This window comes from Stylophora pistillata, chromosome 2 (genome assembly GCF_964205215.1).
Source record: "Stylophora pistillata chromosome 2, jaStyPist1.2, whole genome shotgun sequence".
Classification (NCBI taxonomy): Eukaryota; Metazoa; Cnidaria; class Anthozoa; order Scleractinia; family Pocilloporidae; genus Stylophora; species Stylophora pistillata.
This window is the reverse complement of record NC_142520.1, coordinates 33,352,059-33,370,398: the sequence shown is the minus strand read 5'-3', so window position 1 is coordinate 33,370,398 and position 18,340 is coordinate 33,352,059. Positions and strand designations below refer to the sequence as shown.

Here is an 18,340-nt window from a genome sequence, read left to right as displayed (position 1 = left end):
CCCCAAAAGGGAAGTGGGCCACACTCGGAGGTAGTGCTATACCGAGGCAACCCGTGGCTGGGACGAGGCAAGCCTCTTTTCCACAGCCCAGTTCCAAAAATCAGTTTAATATATGAGCTACTCAATGAGCAGCGTATCAGATATTAAGCTGATAAGAACAGATACTACACTTGATCTTAGCCAAAAGGCCGAGAAGCGATACCCACCAATACCCTCAATCAAGGGGGTGGTAGAGGGATCCTTCCCACAGTATATGGTGGGTAGTAGCAGGTAGCCCCCAGAAGCCCTTGCGAGTCCCAAAAACGGACCCAGTGGCTCATCGGTTGGTAATCTTCTCATTGTAACTTTAAGACGCCAGCCACATACACTTAACTAACAAGATGGTGTTCTTTAGAATATTTACCAAACTTGATTTATCTCTATACTCCCCCCCCCACCCCACCCCACCCCCAGTGAGATATATTGCCTCAAATCGACGCTTCTCAAGGTGTGCGCAGGCTCTAGGAGATGACGTTTGGGTTAGGGTCTAGGCTACCAAATTTAGGGTTAGGGTAACGATCTTGGGGTTAGGGTTAGGGTAACGATGTTAGGGTTTAGGGTTAGAGTAACGAAATTAGGGCTAGTACAGATCAAACATAACCGATAACCAGCCAAATTTCAGCTGTTTTCCCTTGTCTACGACCATACCACAGGGAAAGCACCGGTTCTCGTCCGATCACCGAAGTTAAGCCCTGTCGGGCGGGGTTAGTACTTGGATGGGTGACCGCCTGGGAATACCCCGTGTTGTAGGCTTCATTTTTTCCTTTGCTTACTCTCTCAACGTTTTATCCGGGTAAACCGCTTCCGATACTCACGGCGTCCCGTAGACGAGTGAGGAGTAAAAGAAAAACTAACATAACAGGCAGGAGAGAAATAAGCTTGTGGCCAAAATCATTTCCCAATGCAAGAGAGCGAGCAAACGAAGGAGCGAGGGCGCGCGCTCGAGATCTCAACACATTGTTGTTGTGACAAATTCCACATTTGTACGTGACATCGAATCATTCGCACGCTCCCACGAATCACAAATAGGAAAACACGCACACTTTTACAGCACTTTCAAGGCCTCAAGACATGTCAAAACATTCCCACGATTAATACAGGCGGATGGATTCAAACTGACTGAAACGAAGCGAAGCGGCAAAAGGTTCCACATTTTTACTTACTCGCCTGCCTCTTTGTTTGCTCGCTCGCTCGCTGGAACGAACGTTCCCTCCTCTCGCTCGCTCGCAATAAGAAATACATGACAACAAAACCTCGCCTGCCACAGGTATGGTTGACAATGTACTCACGTTTCTAAAACAAATGCTTTTCTTGCCCATGTATCGATCGTTCTTTGCTTAGTCCATCCCTCGGTGAGTTAGTCAGTCACTCCTCCGCTTGGTTTCCTCTCCTTTTCTTTCGCAAACAAACGAACAAAATAATGCAGAAAGCACACACATCTATCTAGAACAGCTCTACTCACATCCTCACAAAAACTCACCTTCATTTACAATCACTTCTATTCCTCCAAATCTCTCTGCCAACACGCAGGCCACTTCTGTCTGTCTCTCTGTCTGTCTCTCTTTCTTTCCATGGCGTTTTGCTTTCTTTTTCCCTTGCTGCTCTTCTTCTCTCTTCATTCCAGTTCCAGTTCACCCTGTTTAACGGTCAACTCCAAAATCAAGATCAATTCATTAGTCAGTCAGGGGTTAAGGGCAAGATATTTTACATCAGCTTTTCGGGGACGAGCGCGAACGCAGGTCCCCACTACCAGAAATTATACGCTCGAGTTACCCACATTTGGGGTAATCGCAAGGGTCAACCCAGTCCAAGTGCAATGAAAGGGCCTCGCCTTGAGAGGACTGCCTCCTTGATCACAGTACCTCCCGCGTCAGGTAAGTATGCCTTTCAGGCATACGCTTGCCGTGGTAAAACTCTCCCTCACCTATGTCCTTGTGGTACTGCTTTGCACGCTTCAAATCAGCCAGTGTCAGTTGCCGCCTTGGCCCGTCATGTCTTTTTCCGCCTTCCCTTTGGAGCTGCAGGGCTCCTGTGCACAGAAGAGAATGCTATAGTCATTATTTTTCCTTCCATTAAATGTGTCTTCCCCAAAAGGGAAGTGGGCCACACTCGGAGGTAGTGCTATACCGAGGCAACCCGTGGCTGGGACGAGGCAAGCCTCTTTTCCACAGCCCAGTTCCAAAAATCAGTTTAATATATGAGCTACTCAATGAGCAGCGTATCAGATATTAAGCTGATAAGAACAGATACTACACTTGATCTTAGCCAAAAGGCCGAGAAGCGATACCCACCAATACCCTCAATCAAGGGGGTGGTAGAGGGATCCTTCCCACAGTATATGGTGGGTAGTAGCAGGTAGCCCCCAGAAGCCCTTGCGAGTCCCAAAAACGGACCCAGTGGCTCATCGGTTGGTAATCTTCTCATTGTAACTTTAAGACGCCAGCCACATACACTTAACTAACAAGATGGTGTTCTTTAGAATATTTACCAAACTTGATTTATCTCTATACTCCCCCCCCCACCCCACCCCACCCCCAGTGAGATATATTGCCTCAAATCGACGCTTCTCAAGGTGTGCGCAGGCTCTAGGAGATGACGTTTGGGTTAGGGTCTAGGCTACCAAATTTAGGGTTAGGGTAACGATCTTGGGGTTAGGGTTAGGGTAACGATGTTAGGGTTTAGGGTTAGAGTAACGAAATTAGGGCTAGTACAGATCAAACATAACCGATAACCAGCCAAATTTCAGCTGTTTTCCCTTGTCTACGACCATACCACAGGGAAAGCACCGGTTCTCGTCCGATCACCGAAGTTAAGCCCTGTCGGGCGGGGTTAGTACTTGGATGGGTGACCGCCTGGGAATACCCCGTGTTGTAGGCTTCATTTTTTCCTTTGCTTACTCTCTCAACGTTTTATCCGGGTAAACCGCTTCCGATACTCACGGCGTCCCGTAGACGAGTGAGGAGTAAAAGAAAAACTAACATAACAGGCAGGAGAGAAATAAGCTTGTGGCCAAAATCATTTCCCAATGCAAGAGAGCGAGCAAACGAAGGAGCGAGGGCGCGCGCTCGAGATCTCAACACATTGTTGTTGTGACAAATTCCACATTTGTACGTGACATCGAATCATTCGCACGCTCCCACGAATCACAAATAGGAAAACACGCACACTTTTACAGCACTTTCAAGGCCTCAAGACATGTCAAAACATTCCCACGATTAATACAGGCGGATGGATTCAAACTGACTGAAACGAAGCGAAGCGGCAAAAGGTTCCACATTTTTACTTACTCGCCTGCCTCTTTGTTTGCTCGCTCGCTCGCTGGAACGAACGTTCCCTCCTCTCGCTCGCTCGCAATAAGAAATACATGACAACAAAACCTCGCCTGCCACAGGTATGGTTGACAATGTACTCACGTTTCTAAAACAAATGCTTTTCTTGCCCATGTATCGATCGTTCTTTGCTTAGTCCATCCCTCGGTGAGTTAGTCAGTCACTCCTCCGCTTGGTTTCCTCTCCTTTTCTTTCGCAAACAAACGAACAAAATAATGCAGAAAGCACACACATCTATCTAGAACAGCTCTACTCACATCCTCACAAAAACTCACCTTCATTTACAATCACTTCTATTCCTCCAAATCTCTCTGCCAACACGCAGGCCACTTCTGTCTGTCTCTCTGTCTGTCTCTCTTTCTTTCCATGGCGTTTTGCTTTCTTTTTCCCTTGCTGCTCTTCTTCTCTCTTCATTCCAGTTCCAGTTCACCCTGTTTAACGGTCAACTCCAAAATCAAGATCAATTCATTAGTCAGTCAGGGGTTAAGGGCAAGATATTTTACATCAGCTTTTCGGGGACGAGCGCGAACGCAGGTCCCCACTACCAGAAATTATACGCTCGAGTTACCCACATTTGGGGTAATCGCAAGGGTCAACCCAGTCCAAGTGCAATGAAAGGGCCTCGCCTTGAGAGGACTGCCTCCTTGATCACAGTACCTCCCGCGTCAGGTAAGTATGCCTTTCAGGCATACGCTTGCCGTGGTAAAACTCTCCCTCACCTATGTCCTTGTGGTACTGCTTTGCACGCTTCAAATCAGCCAGTGTCAGTTGCCGCCTTGGCCCGTCATGTCTTTTTCCGCCTTCCCTTTGGAGCTGCAGGGCTCCTGTGCACAGAAGAGAATGCTATAGTCATTATTTTTCCTTCCATTAAATGTGTCTTCCCCAAAAGGGAAGTGGGCCACACTCGGAGGTAGTGCTATACCGAGGCAACCCGTGGCTGGGACGAGGCAAGCCTCTTTTCCACAGCCCAGTTCCAAAAATCAGTTTAATATATGAGCTACTCAATGAGCAGCGTATCAGATATTAAGCTGATAAGAACAGATACTACACTTGATCTTAGCCAAAAGGCCGAGAAGCGATACCCACCAATACCCTCAATCAAGGGGGTGGTAGAGGGATCCTTCCCACAGTATATGGTGGGTAGTAGCAGGTAGCCCCCAGAAGCCCTTGCGAGTCCCAAAAACGGACCCAGTGGCTCATCGGTTGGTAATCTTCTCATTGTAACTTTAAGACGCCAGCCACATACACTTAACTAACAAGATGGTGTTCTTTAGAATATTTACCAAACTTGATTTATCTCTATACTCCCCCCCCCACCCCACCCCACCCCCAGTGAGATATATTGCCTCAAATCGACGCTTCTCAAGGTGTGCGCAGGCTCTAGGAGATGACGTTTGGGTTAGGGTCTAGGCTACCAAATTTAGGGTTAGGGTAACGATCTTGGGGTTAGGGTTAGGGTAACGATGTTAGGGTTTAGGGTTAGAGTAACGAAATTAGGGCTAGTACAGATCAAACATAACCGATAACCAGCCAAATTTCAGCTGTTTTCCCTTGTCTACGACCATACCACAGGGAAAGCACCGGTTCTCGTCCGATCACCGAAGTTAAGCCCTGTCGGGCGGGGTTAGTACTTGGATGGGTGACCGCCTGGGAATACCCCGTGTTGTAGGCTTCATTTTTTCCTTTGCTTACTCTCTCAACGTTTTATCCGGGTAAACCGCTTCCGATACTCACGGCGTCCCGTAGACGAGTGAGGAGTAAAAGAAAAACTAACATAACAGGCAGGAGAGAAATAAGCTTGTGGCCAAAATCATTTCCCAATGCAAGAGAGCGAGCAAACGAAGGAGCGAGGGCGCGCGCTCGAGATCTCAACACATTGTTGTTGTGACAAATTCCACATTTGTACGTGACATCGAATCATTCGCACGCTCCCACGAATCACAAATAGGAAAACACGCACACTTTTACAGCACTTTCAAGGCCTCAAGACATGTCAAAACATTCCCACGATTAATACAGGCGGATGGATTCAAACTGACTGAAACGAAGCGAAGCGGCAAAAGGTTCCACATTTTTACTTACTCGCCTGCCTCTTTGTTTGCTCGCTCGCTCGCTGGAACGAACGTTCCCTCCTCTCGCTCGCTCGCAATAAGAAATACATGACAACAAAACCTCGCCTGCCACAGGTATGGTTGACAATGTACTCACGTTTCTAAAACAAATGCTTTTCTTGCCCATGTATCGATCGTTCTTTGCTTAGTCCATCCCTCGGTGAGTTAGTCAGTCACTCCTCCGCTTGGTTTCCTCTCCTTTTCTTTCGCAAACAAACGAACAAAATAATGCAGAAAGCACACACATCTATCTAGAACAGCTCTACTCACATCCTCACAAAAACTCACCTTCATTTACAATCACTTCTATTCCTCCAAATCTCTCTGCCAACACGCAGGCCACTTCTGTCTGTCTCTCTGTCTGTCTCTCTTTCTTTCCATGGCGTTTTGCTTTCTTTTTCCCTTGCTGCTCTTCTTCTCTCTTCATTCCAGTTCCAGTTCACCCTGTTTAACGGTCAACTCCAAAATCAAGATCAATTCATTAGTCAGTCAGGGGTTAAGGGCAAGATATTTTACATCAGCTTTTCGGGGACGAGCGCGAACGCAGGTCCCCACTACCAGAAATTATACGCTCGAGTTACCCACATTTGGGGTAATCGCAAGGGTCAACCCAGTCCAAGTGCAATGAAAGGGCCTCGCCTTGAGAGGACTGCCTCCTTGATCACAGTACCTCCCGCGTCAGGTAAGTATGCCTTTCAGGCATACGCTTGCCGTGGTAAAACTCTCCCTCACCTATGTCCTTGTGGTACTGCTTTGCACGCTTCAAATCAGCCAGTGTCAGTTGCCGCCTTGGCCCGTCATGTCTTTTTCCGCCTTCCCTTTGGAGCTGCAGGGCTCCTGTGCACAGAAGAGAATGCTATAGTCATTATTTTTCCTTCCATTAAATGTGTCTTCCCCAAAAGGGAAGTGGGCCACACTCGGAGGTAGTGCTATACCGAGGCAACCCGTGGCTGGGACGAGGCAAGCCTCTTTTCCACAGCCCAGTTCCAAAAATCAGTTTAATATATGAGCTACTCAATGAGCAGCGTATCAGATATTAAGCTGATAAGAACAGATACTACACTTGATCTTAGCCAAAAGGCCGAGAAGCGATACCCACCAATACCCTCAATCAAGGGGGTGGTAGAGGGATCCTTCCCACAGTATATGGTGGGTAGTAGCAGGTAGCCCCCAGAAGCCCTTGCGAGTCCCAAAAACGGACCCAGTGGCTCATCGGTTGGTAATCTTCTCATTGTAACTTTAAGACGCCAGCCACATACACTTAACTAACAAGATGGTGTTCTTTAGAATATTTACCAAACTTGATTTATCTCTATACTCCCCCCCCCACCCCACCCCACCCCCAGTGAGATATATTGCCTCAAATCGACGCTTCTCAAGGTGTGCGCAGGCTCTAGGAGATGACGTTTGGGTTAGGGTCTAGGCTACCAAATTTAGGGTTAGGGTAACGATCTTGGGGTTAGGGTTAGGGTAACGATGTTAGGGTTTAGGGTTAGAGTAACGAAATTAGGGCTAGTACAGATCAAACATAACCGATAACCAGCCAAATTTCAGCTGTTTTCCCTTGTCTACGACCATACCACAGGGAAAGCACCGGTTCTCGTCCGATCACCGAAGTTAAGCCCTGTCGGGCGGGGTTAGTACTTGGATGGGTGACCGCCTGGGAATACCCCGTGTTGTAGGCTTCATTTTTTCCTTTGCTTACTCTCTCAACGTTTTATCCGGGTAAACCGCTTCCGATACTCACGGCGTCCCGTAGACGAGTGAGGAGTAAAAGAAAAACTAACATAACAGGCAGGAGAGAAATAAGCTTGTGGCCAAAATCATTTCCCAATGCAAGAGAGCGAGCAAACGAAGGAGCGAGGGCGCGCGCTCGAGATCTCAACACATTGTTGTTGTGACAAATTCCACATTTGTACGTGACATCGAATCATTCGCACGCTCCCACGAATCACAAATAGGAAAACACGCACACTTTTACAGCACTTTCAAGGCCTCAAGACATGTCAAAACATTCCCACGATTAATACAGGCGGATGGATTCAAACTGACTGAAACGAAGCGAAGCGGCAAAAGGTTCCACATTTTTACTTACTCGCCTGCCTCTTTGTTTGCTCGCTCGCTCGCTGGAACGAACGTTCCCTCCTCTCGCTCGCTCGCAATAAGAAATACATGACAACAAAACCTCGCCTGCCACAGGTATGGTTGACAATGTACTCACGTTTCTAAAACAAATGCTTTTCTTGCCCATGTATCGATCGTTCTTTGCTTAGTCCATCCCTCGGTGAGTTAGTCAGTCACTCCTCCGCTTGGTTTCCTCTCCTTTTCTTTCGCAAACAAACGAACAAAATAATGCAGAAAGCACACACATCTATCTAGAACAGCTCTACTCACATCCTCACAAAAACTCACCTTCATTTACAATCACTTCTATTCCTCCAAATCTCTCTGCCAACACGCAGGCCACTTCTGTCTGTCTCTCTGTCTGTCTCTCTTTCTTTCCATGGCGTTTTGCTTTCTTTTTCCCTTGCTGCTCTTCTTCTCTCTTCATTCCAGTTCCAGTTCACCCTGTTTAACGGTCAACTCCAAAATCAAGATCAATTCATTAGTCAGTCAGGGGTTAAGGGCAAGATATTTTACATCAGCTTTTCGGGGACGAGCGCGAACGCAGGTCCCCACTACCAGAAATTATACGCTCGAGTTACCCACATTTGGGGTAATCGCAAGGGTCAACCCAGTCCAAGTGCAATGAAAGGGCCTCGCCTTGAGAGGACTGCCTCCTTGATCACAGTACCTCCCGCGTCAGGTAAGTATGCCTTTCAGGCATACGCTTGCCGTGGTAAAACTCTCCCTCACCTATGTCCTTGTGGTACTGCTTTGCACGCTTCAAATCAGCCAGTGTCAGTTGCCGCCTTGGCCCGTCATGTCTTTTTCCGCCTTCCCTTTGGAGCTGCAGGGCTCCTGTGCACAGAAGAGAATGCTATAGTCATTATTTTTCCTTCCATTAAATGTGTCTTCCCCAAAAGGGAAGTGGGCCACACTCGGAGGTAGTGCTATACCGAGGCAACCCGTGGCTGGGACGAGGCAAGCCTCTTTTCCACAGCCCAGTTCCAAAAATCAGTTTAATATATGAGCTACTCAATGAGCAGCGTATCAGATATTAAGCTGATAAGAACAGATACTACACTTGATCTTAGCCAAAAGGCCGAGAAGCGATACCCACCAATACCCTCAATCAAGGGGGTGGTAGAGGGATCCTTCCCACAGTATATGGTGGGTAGTAGCAGGTAGCCCCCAGAAGCCCTTGCGAGTCCCAAAAACGGACCCAGTGGCTCATCGGTTGGTAATCTTCTCATTGTAACTTTAAGACGCCAGCCACATACACTTAACTAACAAGATGGTGTTCTTTAGAATATTTACCAAACTTGATTTATCTCTATACTCCCCCCCCCACCCCACCCCACCCCCAGTGAGATATATTGCCTCAAATCGACGCTTCTCAAGGTGTGCGCAGGCTCTAGGAGATGACGTTTGGGTTAGGGTCTAGGCTACCAAATTTAGGGTTAGGGTAACGATCTTGGGGTTAGGGTTAGGGTAACGATGTTAGGGTTTAGGGTTAGAGTAACGAAATTAGGGCTAGTACAGATCAAACATAACCGATAACCAGCCAAATTTCAGCTGTTTTCCCTTGTCTACGACCATACCACAGGGAAAGCACCGGTTCTCGTCCGATCACCGAAGTTAAGCCCTGTCGGGCGGGGTTAGTACTTGGATGGGTGACCGCCTGGGAATACCCCGTGTTGTAGGCTTCATTTTTTCCTTTGCTTACTCTCTCAACGTTTTATCCGGGTAAACCGCTTCCGATACTCACGGCGTCCCGTAGACGAGTGAGGAGTAAAAGAAAAACTAACATAACAGGCAGGAGAGAAATAAGCTTGTGGCCAAAATCATTTCCCAATGCAAGAGAGCGAGCAAACGAAGGAGCGAGGGCGCGCGCTCGAGATCTCAACACATTGTTGTTGTGACAAATTCCACATTTGTACGTGACATCGAATCATTCGCACGCTCCCACGAATCACAAATAGGAAAACACGCACACTTTTACAGCACTTTCAAGGCCTCAAGACATGTCAAAACATTCCCACGATTAATACAGGCGGATGGATTCAAACTGACTGAAACGAAGCGAAGCGGCAAAAGGTTCCACATTTTTACTTACTCGCCTGCCTCTTTGTTTGCTCGCTCGCTCGCTGGAACGAACGTTCCCTCCTCTCGCTCGCTCGCAATAAGAAATACATGACAACAAAACCTCGCCTGCCACAGGTATGGTTGACAATGTACTCACGTTTCTAAAACAAATGCTTTTCTTGCCCATGTATCGATCGTTCTTTGCTTAGTCCATCCCTCGGTGAGTTAGTCAGTCACTCCTCCGCTTGGTTTCCTCTCCTTTTCTTTCGCAAACAAACGAACAAAATAATGCAGAAAGCACACACATCTATCTAGAACAGCTCTACTCACATCCTCACAAAAACTCACCTTCATTTACAATCACTTCTATTCCTCCAAATCTCTCTGCCAACACGCAGGCCACTTCTGTCTGTCTCTCTGTCTGTCTCTCTTTCTTTCCATGGCGTTTTGCTTTCTTTTTCCCTTGCTGCTCTTCTTCTCTCTTCATTCCAGTTCCAGTTCACCCTGTTTAACGGTCAACTCCAAAATCAAGATCAATTCATTAGTCAGTCAGGGGTTAAGGGCAAGATATTTTACATCAGCTTTTCGGGGACGAGCGCGAACGCAGGTCCCCACTACCAGAAATTATACGCTCGAGTTACCCACATTTGGGGTAATCGCAAGGGTCAACCCAGTCCAAGTGCAATGAAAGGGCCTCGCCTTGAGAGGACTGCCTCCTTGATCACAGTACCTCCCGCGTCAGGTAAGTATGCCTTTCAGGCATACGCTTGCCGTGGTAAAACTCTCCCTCACCTATGTCCTTGTGGTACTGCTTTGCACGCTTCAAATCAGCCAGTGTCAGTTGCCGCCTTGGCCCGTCATGTCTTTTTCCGCCTTCCCTTTGGAGCTGCAGGGCTCCTGTGCACAGAAGAGAATGCTATAGTCATTATTTTTCCTTCCATTAAATGTGTCTTCCCCAAAAGGGAAGTGGGCCACACTCGGAGGTAGTGCTATACCGAGGCAACCCGTGGCTGGGACGAGGCAAGCCTCTTTTCCACAGCCCAGTTCCAAAAATCAGTTTAATATATGAGCTACTCAATGAGCAGCGTATCAGATATTAAGCTGATAAGAACAGATACTACACTTGATCTTAGCCAAAAGGCCGAGAAGCGATACCCACCAATACCCTCAATCAAGGGGGTGGTAGAGGGATCCTTCCCACAGTATATGGTGGGTAGTAGCAGGTAGCCCCCAGAAGCCCTTGCGAGTCCCAAAAACGGACCCAGTGGCTCATCGGTTGGTAATCTTCTCATTGTAACTTTAAGACGCCAGCCACATACACTTAACTAACAAGATGGTGTTCTTTAGAATATTTACCAAACTTGATTTATCTCTATACTCCCCCCCCCACCCCACCCCACCCCCAGTGAGATATATTGCCTCAAATCGACGCTTCTCAAGGTGTGCGCAGGCTCTAGGAGATGACGTTTGGGTTAGGGTCTAGGCTACCAAATTTAGGGTTAGGGTAACGATCTTGGGGTTAGGGTTAGGGTAACGATGTTAGGGTTTAGGGTTAGAGTAACGAAATTAGGGCTAGTACAGATCAAACATAACCGATAACCAGCCAAATTTCAGCTGTTTTCCCTTGTCTACGACCATACCACAGGGAAAGCACCGGTTCTCGTCCGATCACCGAAGTTAAGCCCTGTCGGGCGGGGTTAGTACTTGGATGGGTGACCGCCTGGGAATACCCCGTGTTGTAGGCTTCATTTTTTCCTTTGCTTACTCTCTCAACGTTTTATCCGGGTAAACCGCTTCCGATACTCACGGCGTCCCGTAGACGAGTGAGGAGTAAAAGAAAAACTAACATAACAGGCAGGAGAGAAATAAGCTTGTGGCCAAAATCATTTCCCAATGCAAGAGAGCGAGCAAACGAAGGAGCGAGGGCGCGCGCTCGAGATCTCAACACATTGTTGTTGTGACAAATTCCACATTTGTACGTGACATCGAATCATTCGCACGCTCCCACGAATCACAAATAGGAAAACACGCACACTTTTACAGCACTTTCAAGGCCTCAAGACATGTCAAAACATTCCCACGATTAATACAGGCGGATGGATTCAAACTGACTGAAACGAAGCGAAGCGGCAAAAGGTTCCACATTTTTACTTACTCGCCTGCCTCTTTGTTTGCTCGCTCGCTCGCTGGAACGAACGTTCCCTCCTCTCGCTCGCTCGCAATAAGAAATACATGACAACAAAACCTCGCCTGCCACAGGTATGGTTGACAATGTACTCACGTTTCTAAAACAAATGCTTTTCTTGCCCATGTATCGATCGTTCTTTGCTTAGTCCATCCCTCGGTGAGTTAGTCAGTCACTCCTCCGCTTGGTTTCCTCTCCTTTTCTTTCGCAAACAAACGAACAAAATAATGCAGAAAGCACACACATCTATCTAGAACAGCTCTACTCACATCCTCACAAAAACTCACCTTCATTTACAATCACTTCTATTCCTCCAAATCTCTCTGCCAACACGCAGGCCACTTCTGTCTGTCTCTCTGTCTGTCTCTCTTTCTTTCCATGGCGTTTTGCTTTCTTTTTCCCTTGCTGCTCTTCTTCTCTCTTCATTCCAGTTCCAGTTCACCCTGTTTAACGGTCAACTCCAAAATCAAGATCAATTCATTAGTCAGTCAGGGGTTAAGGGCAAGATATTTTACATCAGCTTTTCGGGGACGAGCGCGAACGCAGGTCCCCACTACCAGAAATTATACGCTCGAGTTACCCACATTTGGGGTAATCGCAAGGGTCAACCCAGTCCAAGTGCAATGAAAGGGCCTCGCCTTGAGAGGACTGCCTCCTTGATCACAGTACCTCCCGCGTCAGGTAAGTATGCCTTTCAGGCATACGCTTGCCGTGGTAAAACTCTCCCTCACCTATGTCCTTGTGGTACTGCTTTGCACGCTTCAAATCAGCCAGTGTCAGTTGCCGCCTTGGCCCGTCATGTCTTTTTCCGCCTTCCCTTTGGAGCTGCAGGGCTCCTGTGCACAGAAGAGAATGCTATAGTCATTATTTTTCCTTCCATTAAATGTGTCTTCCCCAAAAGGGAAGTGGGCCACACTCGGAGGTAGTGCTATACCGAGGCAACCCGTGGCTGGGACGAGGCAAGCCTCTTTTCCACAGCCCAGTTCCAAAAATCAGTTTAATATATGAGCTACTCAATGAGCAGCGTATCAGATATTAAGCTGATAAGAACAGATACTACACTTGATCTTAGCCAAAAGGCCGAGAAGCGATACCCACCAATACCCTCAATCAAGGGGGTGGTAGAGGGATCCTTCCCACAGTATATGGTGGGTAGTAGCAGGTAGCCCCCAGAAGCCCTTGCGAGTCCCAAAAACGGACCCAGTGGCTCATCGGTTGGTAATCTTCTCATTGTAACTTTAAGACGCCAGCCACATACACTTAACTAACAAGATGGTGTTCTTTAGAATATTTACCAAACTTGATTTATCTCTATACTCCCCCCCCCACCCCACCCCACCCCCAGTGAGATATATTGCCTCAAATCGACGCTTCTCAAGGTGTGCGCAGGCTCTAGGAGATGACGTTTGGGTTAGGGTCTAGGCTACCAAATTTAGGGTTAGGGTAACGATCTTGGGGTTAGGGTTAGGGTAACGATGTTAGGGTTTAGGGTTAGAGTAACGAAATTAGGGCTAGTACAGATCAAACATAACCGATAACCAGCCAAATTTCAGCTGTTTTCCCTTGTCTACGACCATACCACAGGGAAAGCACCGGTTCTCGTCCGATCACCGAAGTTAAGCCCTGTCGGGCGGGGTTAGTACTTGGATGGGTGACCGCCTGGGAATACCCCGTGTTGTAGGCTTCATTTTTTCCTTTGCTTACTCTCTCAACGTTTTATCCGGGTAAACCGCTTCCGATACTCACGGCGTCCCGTAGACGAGTGAGGAGTAAAAGAAAAACTAACATAACAGGCAGGAGAGAAATAAGCTTGTGGCCAAAATCATTTCCCAATGCAAGAGAGCGAGCAAACGAAGGAGCGAGGGCGCGCGCTCGAGATCTCAACACATTGTTGTTGTGACAAATTCCACATTTGTACGTGACATCGAATCATTCGCACGCTCCCACGAATCACAAATAGGAAAACACGCACACTTTTACAGCACTTTCAAGGCCTCAAGACATGTCAAAACATTCCCACGATTAATACAGGCGGATGGATTCAAACTGACTGAAACGAAGCGAAGCGGCAAAAGGTTCCACATTTTTACTTACTCGCCTGCCTCTTTGTTTGCTCGCTCGCTCGCTGGAACGAACGTTCCCTCCTCTCGCTCGCTCGCAATAAGAAATACATGACAACAAAACCTCGCCTGCCACAGGTATGGTTGACAATGTACTCACGTTTCTAAAACAAATGCTTTTCTTGCCCATGTATCGATCGTTCTTTGCTTAGTCCATCCCTCGGTGAGTTAGTCAGTCACTCCTCCGCTTGGTTTCCTCTCCTTTTCTTTCGCAAACAAACGAACAAAATAATGCAGAAAGCACACACATCTATCTAGAACAGCTCTACTCACATCCTCACAAAAACTCACCTTCATTTACAATCACTTCTATTCCTCCAAATCTCTCTGCCAACACGCAGGCCACTTCTGTCTGTCTCTCTGTCTGTCTCTCTTTCTTTCCATGGCGTTTTGCTTTCTTTTTCCCTTGCTGCTCTTCTTCTCTCTTCATTCCAGTTCCAGTTCACCCTGTTTAACGGTCAACTCCAAAATCAAGATCAATTCATTAGTCAGTCAGGGGTTAAGGGCAAGATATTTTACATCAGCTTTTCGGGGACGAGCGCGAACGCAGGTCCCCACTACCAGAAATTATACGCTCGAGTTACCCACATTTGGGGTAATCGCAAGGGTCAACCCAGTCCAAGTGCAATGAAAGGGCCTCGCCTTGAGAGGACTGCCTCCTTGATCACAGTACCTCCCGCGTCAGGTAAGTATGCCTTTCAGGCATACGCTTGCCGTGGTAAAACTCTCCCTCACCTATGTCCTTGTGGTACTGCTTTGCACGCTTCAAATCAGCCAGTGTCAGTTGCCGCCTTGGCCCGTCATGTCTTTTTCCGCCTTCCCTTTGGAGCTGCAGGGCTCCTGTGCACAGAAGAGAATGCTATAGTCATTATTTTTCCTTCCATTAAATGTGTCTTCCCCAAAAGGGAAGTGGGCCACACTCGGAGGTAGTGCTATACCGAGGCAACCCGTGGCTGGGACGAGGCAAGCCTCTTTTCCACAGCCCAGTTCCAAAAATCAGTTTAATATATGAGCTACTCAATGAGCAGCGTATCAGATATTAAGCTGATAAGAACAGATACTACACTTGATCTTAGCCAAAAGGCCGAGAAGCGATACCCACCAATACCCTCAATCAAGGGGGTGGTAGAGGGATCCTTCCCACAGTATATGGTGGGTAGTAGCAGGTAGCCCCCAGAAGCCCTTGCGAGTCCCAAAAACGGACCCAGTGGCTCATCGGTTGGTAATCTTCTCATTGTAACTTTAAGACGCCAGCCACATACACTTAACTAACAAGATGGTGTTCTTTAGAATATTTACCAAACTTGATTTATCTCTATACTCCCCCCCCCCCACCCCACCCCCAGTGAGATATATTGCCTCAAATCGACGCTTCTCAAGGTGTGCGCAGGCTCTAGGAGATGACGTTTGGGTTAGGGTCTAGGCTACCAAATTTAGGGTTAGGGTAACGATCTTGGGGTTAGGGTTAGGGTAACGATGTTAGGGTTTAGGGTTAGAGTAACGAAATTAGGGCTAGTACAGATCAAACATAACCGATAACCAGCCAAATTTCAGCTGTTTTCCCTTGTCTACGACCATACCACAGGGAAAGCACCGGTTCTCGTCCGATCACCGAAGTTAAGCCCTGTCGGGCGGGGTTAGTACTTGGATGGGTGACCGCCTGGGAATACCCCGTGTTGTAGGCTTCATTTTTTCCTTTGCTTACTCTCTCAACGTTTTATCCGGGTAAACCGCTTCCGATACTCACGGCGTCCCGTAGACGAGTGAGGAGTAAAAGAAAAACTAACATAACAGGCAGGAGAGAAATAAGCTTGTGGCCAAAATCATTTCCCAATGCAAGAGAGCGAGCAAACGAAGGAGCGAGGGCGCGCGCTCGAGATCTCAACACATTGTTGTTGTGACAAATTCCACATTTGTACGTGACATCGAATCATTCGCACGCTCCCACGAATCACAAATAGGAAAACACGCACACTTTTACAGCACTTTCAAGGCCTCAAGACATGTCAAAACATTCCCACGATTAATACAGGCGGATGGATTCAAACTGACTGAAACGAAGCGAAGCGGCAAAAGGTTCCACATTTTTACTTACTCGCCTGCCTCTTTGTTTGCTCGCTCGCTCGCTGGAACGAACGTTCCCTCCTCTCGCTCGCTCGCAATAAGAAATACATGACAACAAAACCTCGCCTGCCACAGGTATGGTTGACAATGTACTCACGTTTCTAAAACAAATGCTTTTCTTGCCCATGTATCGATCGTTCTTTGCTTAGTCCATCCCTCGGTGAGTTAGTCAGTCACTCCTCCGCTTGGTTTCCTCTCCTTTTCTTTCGCAAACAAACGAACAAAATAATGCAGAAAGCACACACATCTATCTAGAACAGCTCTACTCACATCCTCACAAAAACTCACCTTCATTTACAATCACTTCTATTCCTCCAAATCTCTCTGCCAACACGCAGGCCACTTCTGTCTGTCTCTCTGTCTGTCTCTCTTTCTTTCCATGGCGTTTTGCTTTCTTTTTCCCTTGCTGCTCTTCTTCTCTCTTCATTCCAGTTCCAGTTCACCCTGTTTAACGGTCAACTCCAAAATCAAGATCAATTCATTAGTCAGTCAGGGGTTAAGGGCAAGATATTTTACATCAGCTTTTCGGGGACGAGCGCGAACGCAGGTCCCCACTACCAGAAATTATACGCTCGAGTTACCCACATTTGGGGTAATCGCAAGGGTCAACCCAGTCCAAGTGCAATGAAAGGGCCTCGCCTTGAGAGGACTGCCTCCTTGATCACAGTACCTCCCGCGTCAGGTAAGTATGCCTTTCAGGCATACGCTTGCCGTGGTAAAACTCTCCCTCACCTATGTCCTTGTGGTACTGCTTTGCACGCTTCAAATCAGCCAGTGTCAGTTGCCGCCTTGGCCCGTCATGTCTTTTTCCGCCTTCCCTTTGGAGCTGCAGGGCTCCTGTGCACAGAAGAGAATGCTATAGTCATTATTTTTCCTTCCATTAAATGTGTCTTCCCCAAAAGGGAAGTGGGCCACACTCGGAGGTAGTGCTATACCGAGGCAACCCGTGGCTGGGACGAGGCAAGCCTCTTTTCCACAGCCCAGTTCCAAAAATCAGTTTAATATATGAGCTACTCAATGAGCAGCGTATCAGATATTAAGCTGATAAGAACAGATACTACACTTGATCTTAGCCAAAAGGCCGAGAAGCGATACCCACCAATACCCTCAATCAAGGGGGTGGTAGAGGGATCCTTCCCACAGTATATGGTGGGTAGTAGCAGGTAGCCCCCAGAAGCCCTTGCGAGTCCCAAAAACGGACCCAGTGGCTCATCGGTTGGTAATCTTCTCATTGTAACTTTAAGACGCCAGCCACATACACTTAACTAACAAGATGGTGTTCTTTAGAATATTTACCAAACTTGATTTATCTCTATACTCCCCCCCCCACCCCACCCCACCCCCAGTGAGATATATTGCCTCAAATCGACGCTTCTCAAGGTGTGCGCAGGCTCTAGGAGATGACGTTTGGGTTAGGGTCTAGGCTACCAAATTTAGGGTTAGGGTAACGATCTTGGGGTTAGGGTTAGGGTAACGATGTTAGGGTTTAGGGTTAGAGTAACGAAATTAGGGCTAGTACAGATCAAACATAACCGATAACCAGCCAAATTTCAGCTGTTTTCCCTTGTCTACGACCATACCACAGGGAAAGCACCGGTTCTCGTCCGATCACCGAAGTTAAGCCCTGTCGGGCGGGGTTAGTACTTGGATGGGTGACCGCCTGGGAATACCCCGTGTTGTAGGCTTCATTTTTTCCTTTGCTTACTCTCTCAACGTTTTATCCGGGTAAACCGCTTCCGATACTCACGGCGTCCCGTAGACGAGTGAGGAGTAAAAGAAAAACTAACATAACAGGCAGGAGAGAAATAAGCTTGTGGCCAAAATCATTTCCCAATGCAAGAGAGCGAGCAAACGAAGGAGCGAGGGCGCGCGCTCGAGATCTCAACACATTGTTGTTGTGACAAATTCCACATTTGTACGTGACATCGAATCATTCGCACGCTCCCACGAATCACAAATAGGAAAACACGCACACTTTTACAGCACTTTCAAGGCCTCAAGACATGTCAAAACATTCCCACGATTAATACAGGCGGATGGATTCAAACTGACTGAAACGAAGCGAAGCGGCAAAAGGTTCCACATTTTTACTTACTCGCCTGCCTCTTTGTTTGCTCGCTCGCTCGCTGGAACGAACGTTCCCTCCTCTCGCTCGCTCGCAATAAGAAATACATGACAACAAAACCTCGCCTGCCACAGGTATGGTTGACAATGTACTCACGTTTCTAAAACAAATGCTTTTCT

The 18,340-nt window shown here is 47.6% G+C and overlaps 26 non-coding genes across 26 annotated transcripts; 9 read left to right on the top strand and 17 right to left on the bottom strand.

Annotated features, from left to right (window-relative positions):
* Window positions 1-8: 8 nt before the first annotated feature.
* LOC148738948 (U2 spliceosomal RNA) lies at window positions 9-200 on the bottom strand. Its single transcript, XR_015997631.1, has one exon. It is a non-coding gene; the product is annotated as a U2 spliceosomal RNA (small nuclear RNA).
* A 473-nt stretch (window positions 201-673) lies between these two features.
* LOC148738947 (5S ribosomal RNA) lies at window positions 674-792 on the top strand. Its single transcript, XR_015998131.1, has one exon. It is a non-coding gene; the product is annotated as a 5S ribosomal RNA (ribosomal RNA).
* A 965-nt stretch (window positions 793-1,757) lies between these two features.
* On the bottom strand, window positions 1,758-1,921 carry LOC148738946 (U1 spliceosomal RNA). Its single transcript, XR_015997828.1, has one exon. It is a non-coding gene; the product is annotated as a U1 spliceosomal RNA (small nuclear RNA).
* A 211-nt stretch (window positions 1,922-2,132) lies between these two features.
* On the bottom strand, window positions 2,133-2,324 carry LOC148738945 (U2 spliceosomal RNA). Its single transcript, XR_015997630.1, has one exon. It is a non-coding gene; the product is annotated as a U2 spliceosomal RNA (small nuclear RNA).
* A 473-nt stretch (window positions 2,325-2,797) lies between these two features.
* Window positions 2,798-2,916, top strand: LOC148738944 (5S ribosomal RNA). Its single transcript, XR_015998130.1, has one exon. It is a non-coding gene; the product is annotated as a 5S ribosomal RNA (ribosomal RNA).
* A 965-nt stretch (window positions 2,917-3,881) lies between these two features.
* Window positions 3,882-4,045, bottom strand: LOC148738943 (U1 spliceosomal RNA). Its single transcript, XR_015997827.1, has one exon. It is a non-coding gene; the product is annotated as a U1 spliceosomal RNA (small nuclear RNA).
* A 211-nt stretch (window positions 4,046-4,256) lies between these two features.
* LOC148738942 (U2 spliceosomal RNA) lies at window positions 4,257-4,448 on the bottom strand. Its single transcript, XR_015997629.1, has one exon. It is a non-coding gene; the product is annotated as a U2 spliceosomal RNA (small nuclear RNA).
* Window positions 4,449-4,921: 473 nt separating this feature from the next.
* LOC148738941 (5S ribosomal RNA) lies at window positions 4,922-5,040 on the top strand. Its single transcript, XR_015998129.1, has one exon. It is a non-coding gene; the product is annotated as a 5S ribosomal RNA (ribosomal RNA).
* A 965-nt stretch (window positions 5,041-6,005) lies between these two features.
* LOC148738940 (U1 spliceosomal RNA) lies at window positions 6,006-6,169 on the bottom strand. The gene has a single exon (XR_015997826.1). It is a non-coding gene; the product is annotated as a U1 spliceosomal RNA (small nuclear RNA).
* A 211-nt stretch (window positions 6,170-6,380) lies between these two features.
* On the bottom strand, window positions 6,381-6,572 carry LOC148738939 (U2 spliceosomal RNA). The gene has a single exon (XR_015997628.1). It is a non-coding gene; the product is annotated as a U2 spliceosomal RNA (small nuclear RNA).
* A 473-nt stretch (window positions 6,573-7,045) lies between these two features.
* Window positions 7,046-7,164, top strand: LOC148738938 (5S ribosomal RNA). Its single transcript, XR_015998128.1, has one exon. It is a non-coding gene; the product is annotated as a 5S ribosomal RNA (ribosomal RNA).
* A 965-nt stretch (window positions 7,165-8,129) lies between these two features.
* LOC148738937 (U1 spliceosomal RNA) lies at window positions 8,130-8,293 on the bottom strand. The gene has a single exon (XR_015997824.1). It is a non-coding gene; the product is annotated as a U1 spliceosomal RNA (small nuclear RNA).
* A 211-nt stretch (window positions 8,294-8,504) lies between these two features.
* On the bottom strand, window positions 8,505-8,696 carry LOC148738936 (U2 spliceosomal RNA). The gene has a single exon (XR_015997626.1). It is a non-coding gene; the product is annotated as a U2 spliceosomal RNA (small nuclear RNA).
* A 473-nt stretch (window positions 8,697-9,169) lies between these two features.
* LOC148738935 (5S ribosomal RNA) lies at window positions 9,170-9,288 on the top strand. Its single transcript, XR_015998126.1, has one exon. It is a non-coding gene; the product is annotated as a 5S ribosomal RNA (ribosomal RNA).
* A 965-nt stretch (window positions 9,289-10,253) lies between these two features.
* Window positions 10,254-10,417, bottom strand: LOC148738934 (U1 spliceosomal RNA). Its single transcript, XR_015997822.1, has one exon. It is a non-coding gene; the product is annotated as a U1 spliceosomal RNA (small nuclear RNA).
* A 211-nt stretch (window positions 10,418-10,628) lies between these two features.
* Window positions 10,629-10,820, bottom strand: LOC148738933 (U2 spliceosomal RNA). Its single transcript, XR_015997625.1, has one exon. It is a non-coding gene; the product is annotated as a U2 spliceosomal RNA (small nuclear RNA).
* A 473-nt stretch (window positions 10,821-11,293) lies between these two features.
* Window positions 11,294-11,412, top strand: LOC148738932 (5S ribosomal RNA). Its single transcript, XR_015998125.1, has one exon. It is a non-coding gene; the product is annotated as a 5S ribosomal RNA (ribosomal RNA).
* Window positions 11,413-12,377: 965 nt separating this feature from the next.
* LOC148738931 (U1 spliceosomal RNA) lies at window positions 12,378-12,541 on the bottom strand. The gene has a single exon (XR_015997821.1). It is a non-coding gene; the product is annotated as a U1 spliceosomal RNA (small nuclear RNA).
* Window positions 12,542-12,752: 211 nt separating this feature from the next.
* Window positions 12,753-12,944, bottom strand: LOC148738930 (U2 spliceosomal RNA). Its single transcript, XR_015997624.1, has one exon. It is a non-coding gene; the product is annotated as a U2 spliceosomal RNA (small nuclear RNA).
* A 473-nt stretch (window positions 12,945-13,417) lies between these two features.
* LOC148738929 (5S ribosomal RNA) lies at window positions 13,418-13,536 on the top strand. The gene has a single exon (XR_015998124.1). It is a non-coding gene; the product is annotated as a 5S ribosomal RNA (ribosomal RNA).
* Window positions 13,537-14,501: 965 nt separating this feature from the next.
* On the bottom strand, window positions 14,502-14,665 carry LOC148738928 (U1 spliceosomal RNA). The gene has a single exon (XR_015997820.1). It is a non-coding gene; the product is annotated as a U1 spliceosomal RNA (small nuclear RNA).
* Window positions 14,666-14,876: 211 nt separating this feature from the next.
* LOC148738927 (U2 spliceosomal RNA) lies at window positions 14,877-15,068 on the bottom strand. The gene has a single exon (XR_015997623.1). It is a non-coding gene; the product is annotated as a U2 spliceosomal RNA (small nuclear RNA).
* A 470-nt stretch (window positions 15,069-15,538) lies between these two features.
* LOC148738926 (5S ribosomal RNA) lies at window positions 15,539-15,657 on the top strand. The gene has a single exon (XR_015998123.1). It is a non-coding gene; the product is annotated as a 5S ribosomal RNA (ribosomal RNA).
* Window positions 15,658-16,622: 965 nt separating this feature from the next.
* Window positions 16,623-16,786, bottom strand: LOC148738925 (U1 spliceosomal RNA). Its single transcript, XR_015997819.1, has one exon. It is a non-coding gene; the product is annotated as a U1 spliceosomal RNA (small nuclear RNA).
* Window positions 16,787-16,997: 211 nt separating this feature from the next.
* LOC148738924 (U2 spliceosomal RNA) lies at window positions 16,998-17,189 on the bottom strand. Its single transcript, XR_015997622.1, has one exon. It is a non-coding gene; the product is annotated as a U2 spliceosomal RNA (small nuclear RNA).
* A 473-nt stretch (window positions 17,190-17,662) lies between these two features.
* LOC148738923 (5S ribosomal RNA) lies at window positions 17,663-17,781 on the top strand. Its single transcript, XR_015998122.1, has one exon. It is a non-coding gene; the product is annotated as a 5S ribosomal RNA (ribosomal RNA).
* Window positions 17,782-18,340: the final 559 nt, after the last annotated feature.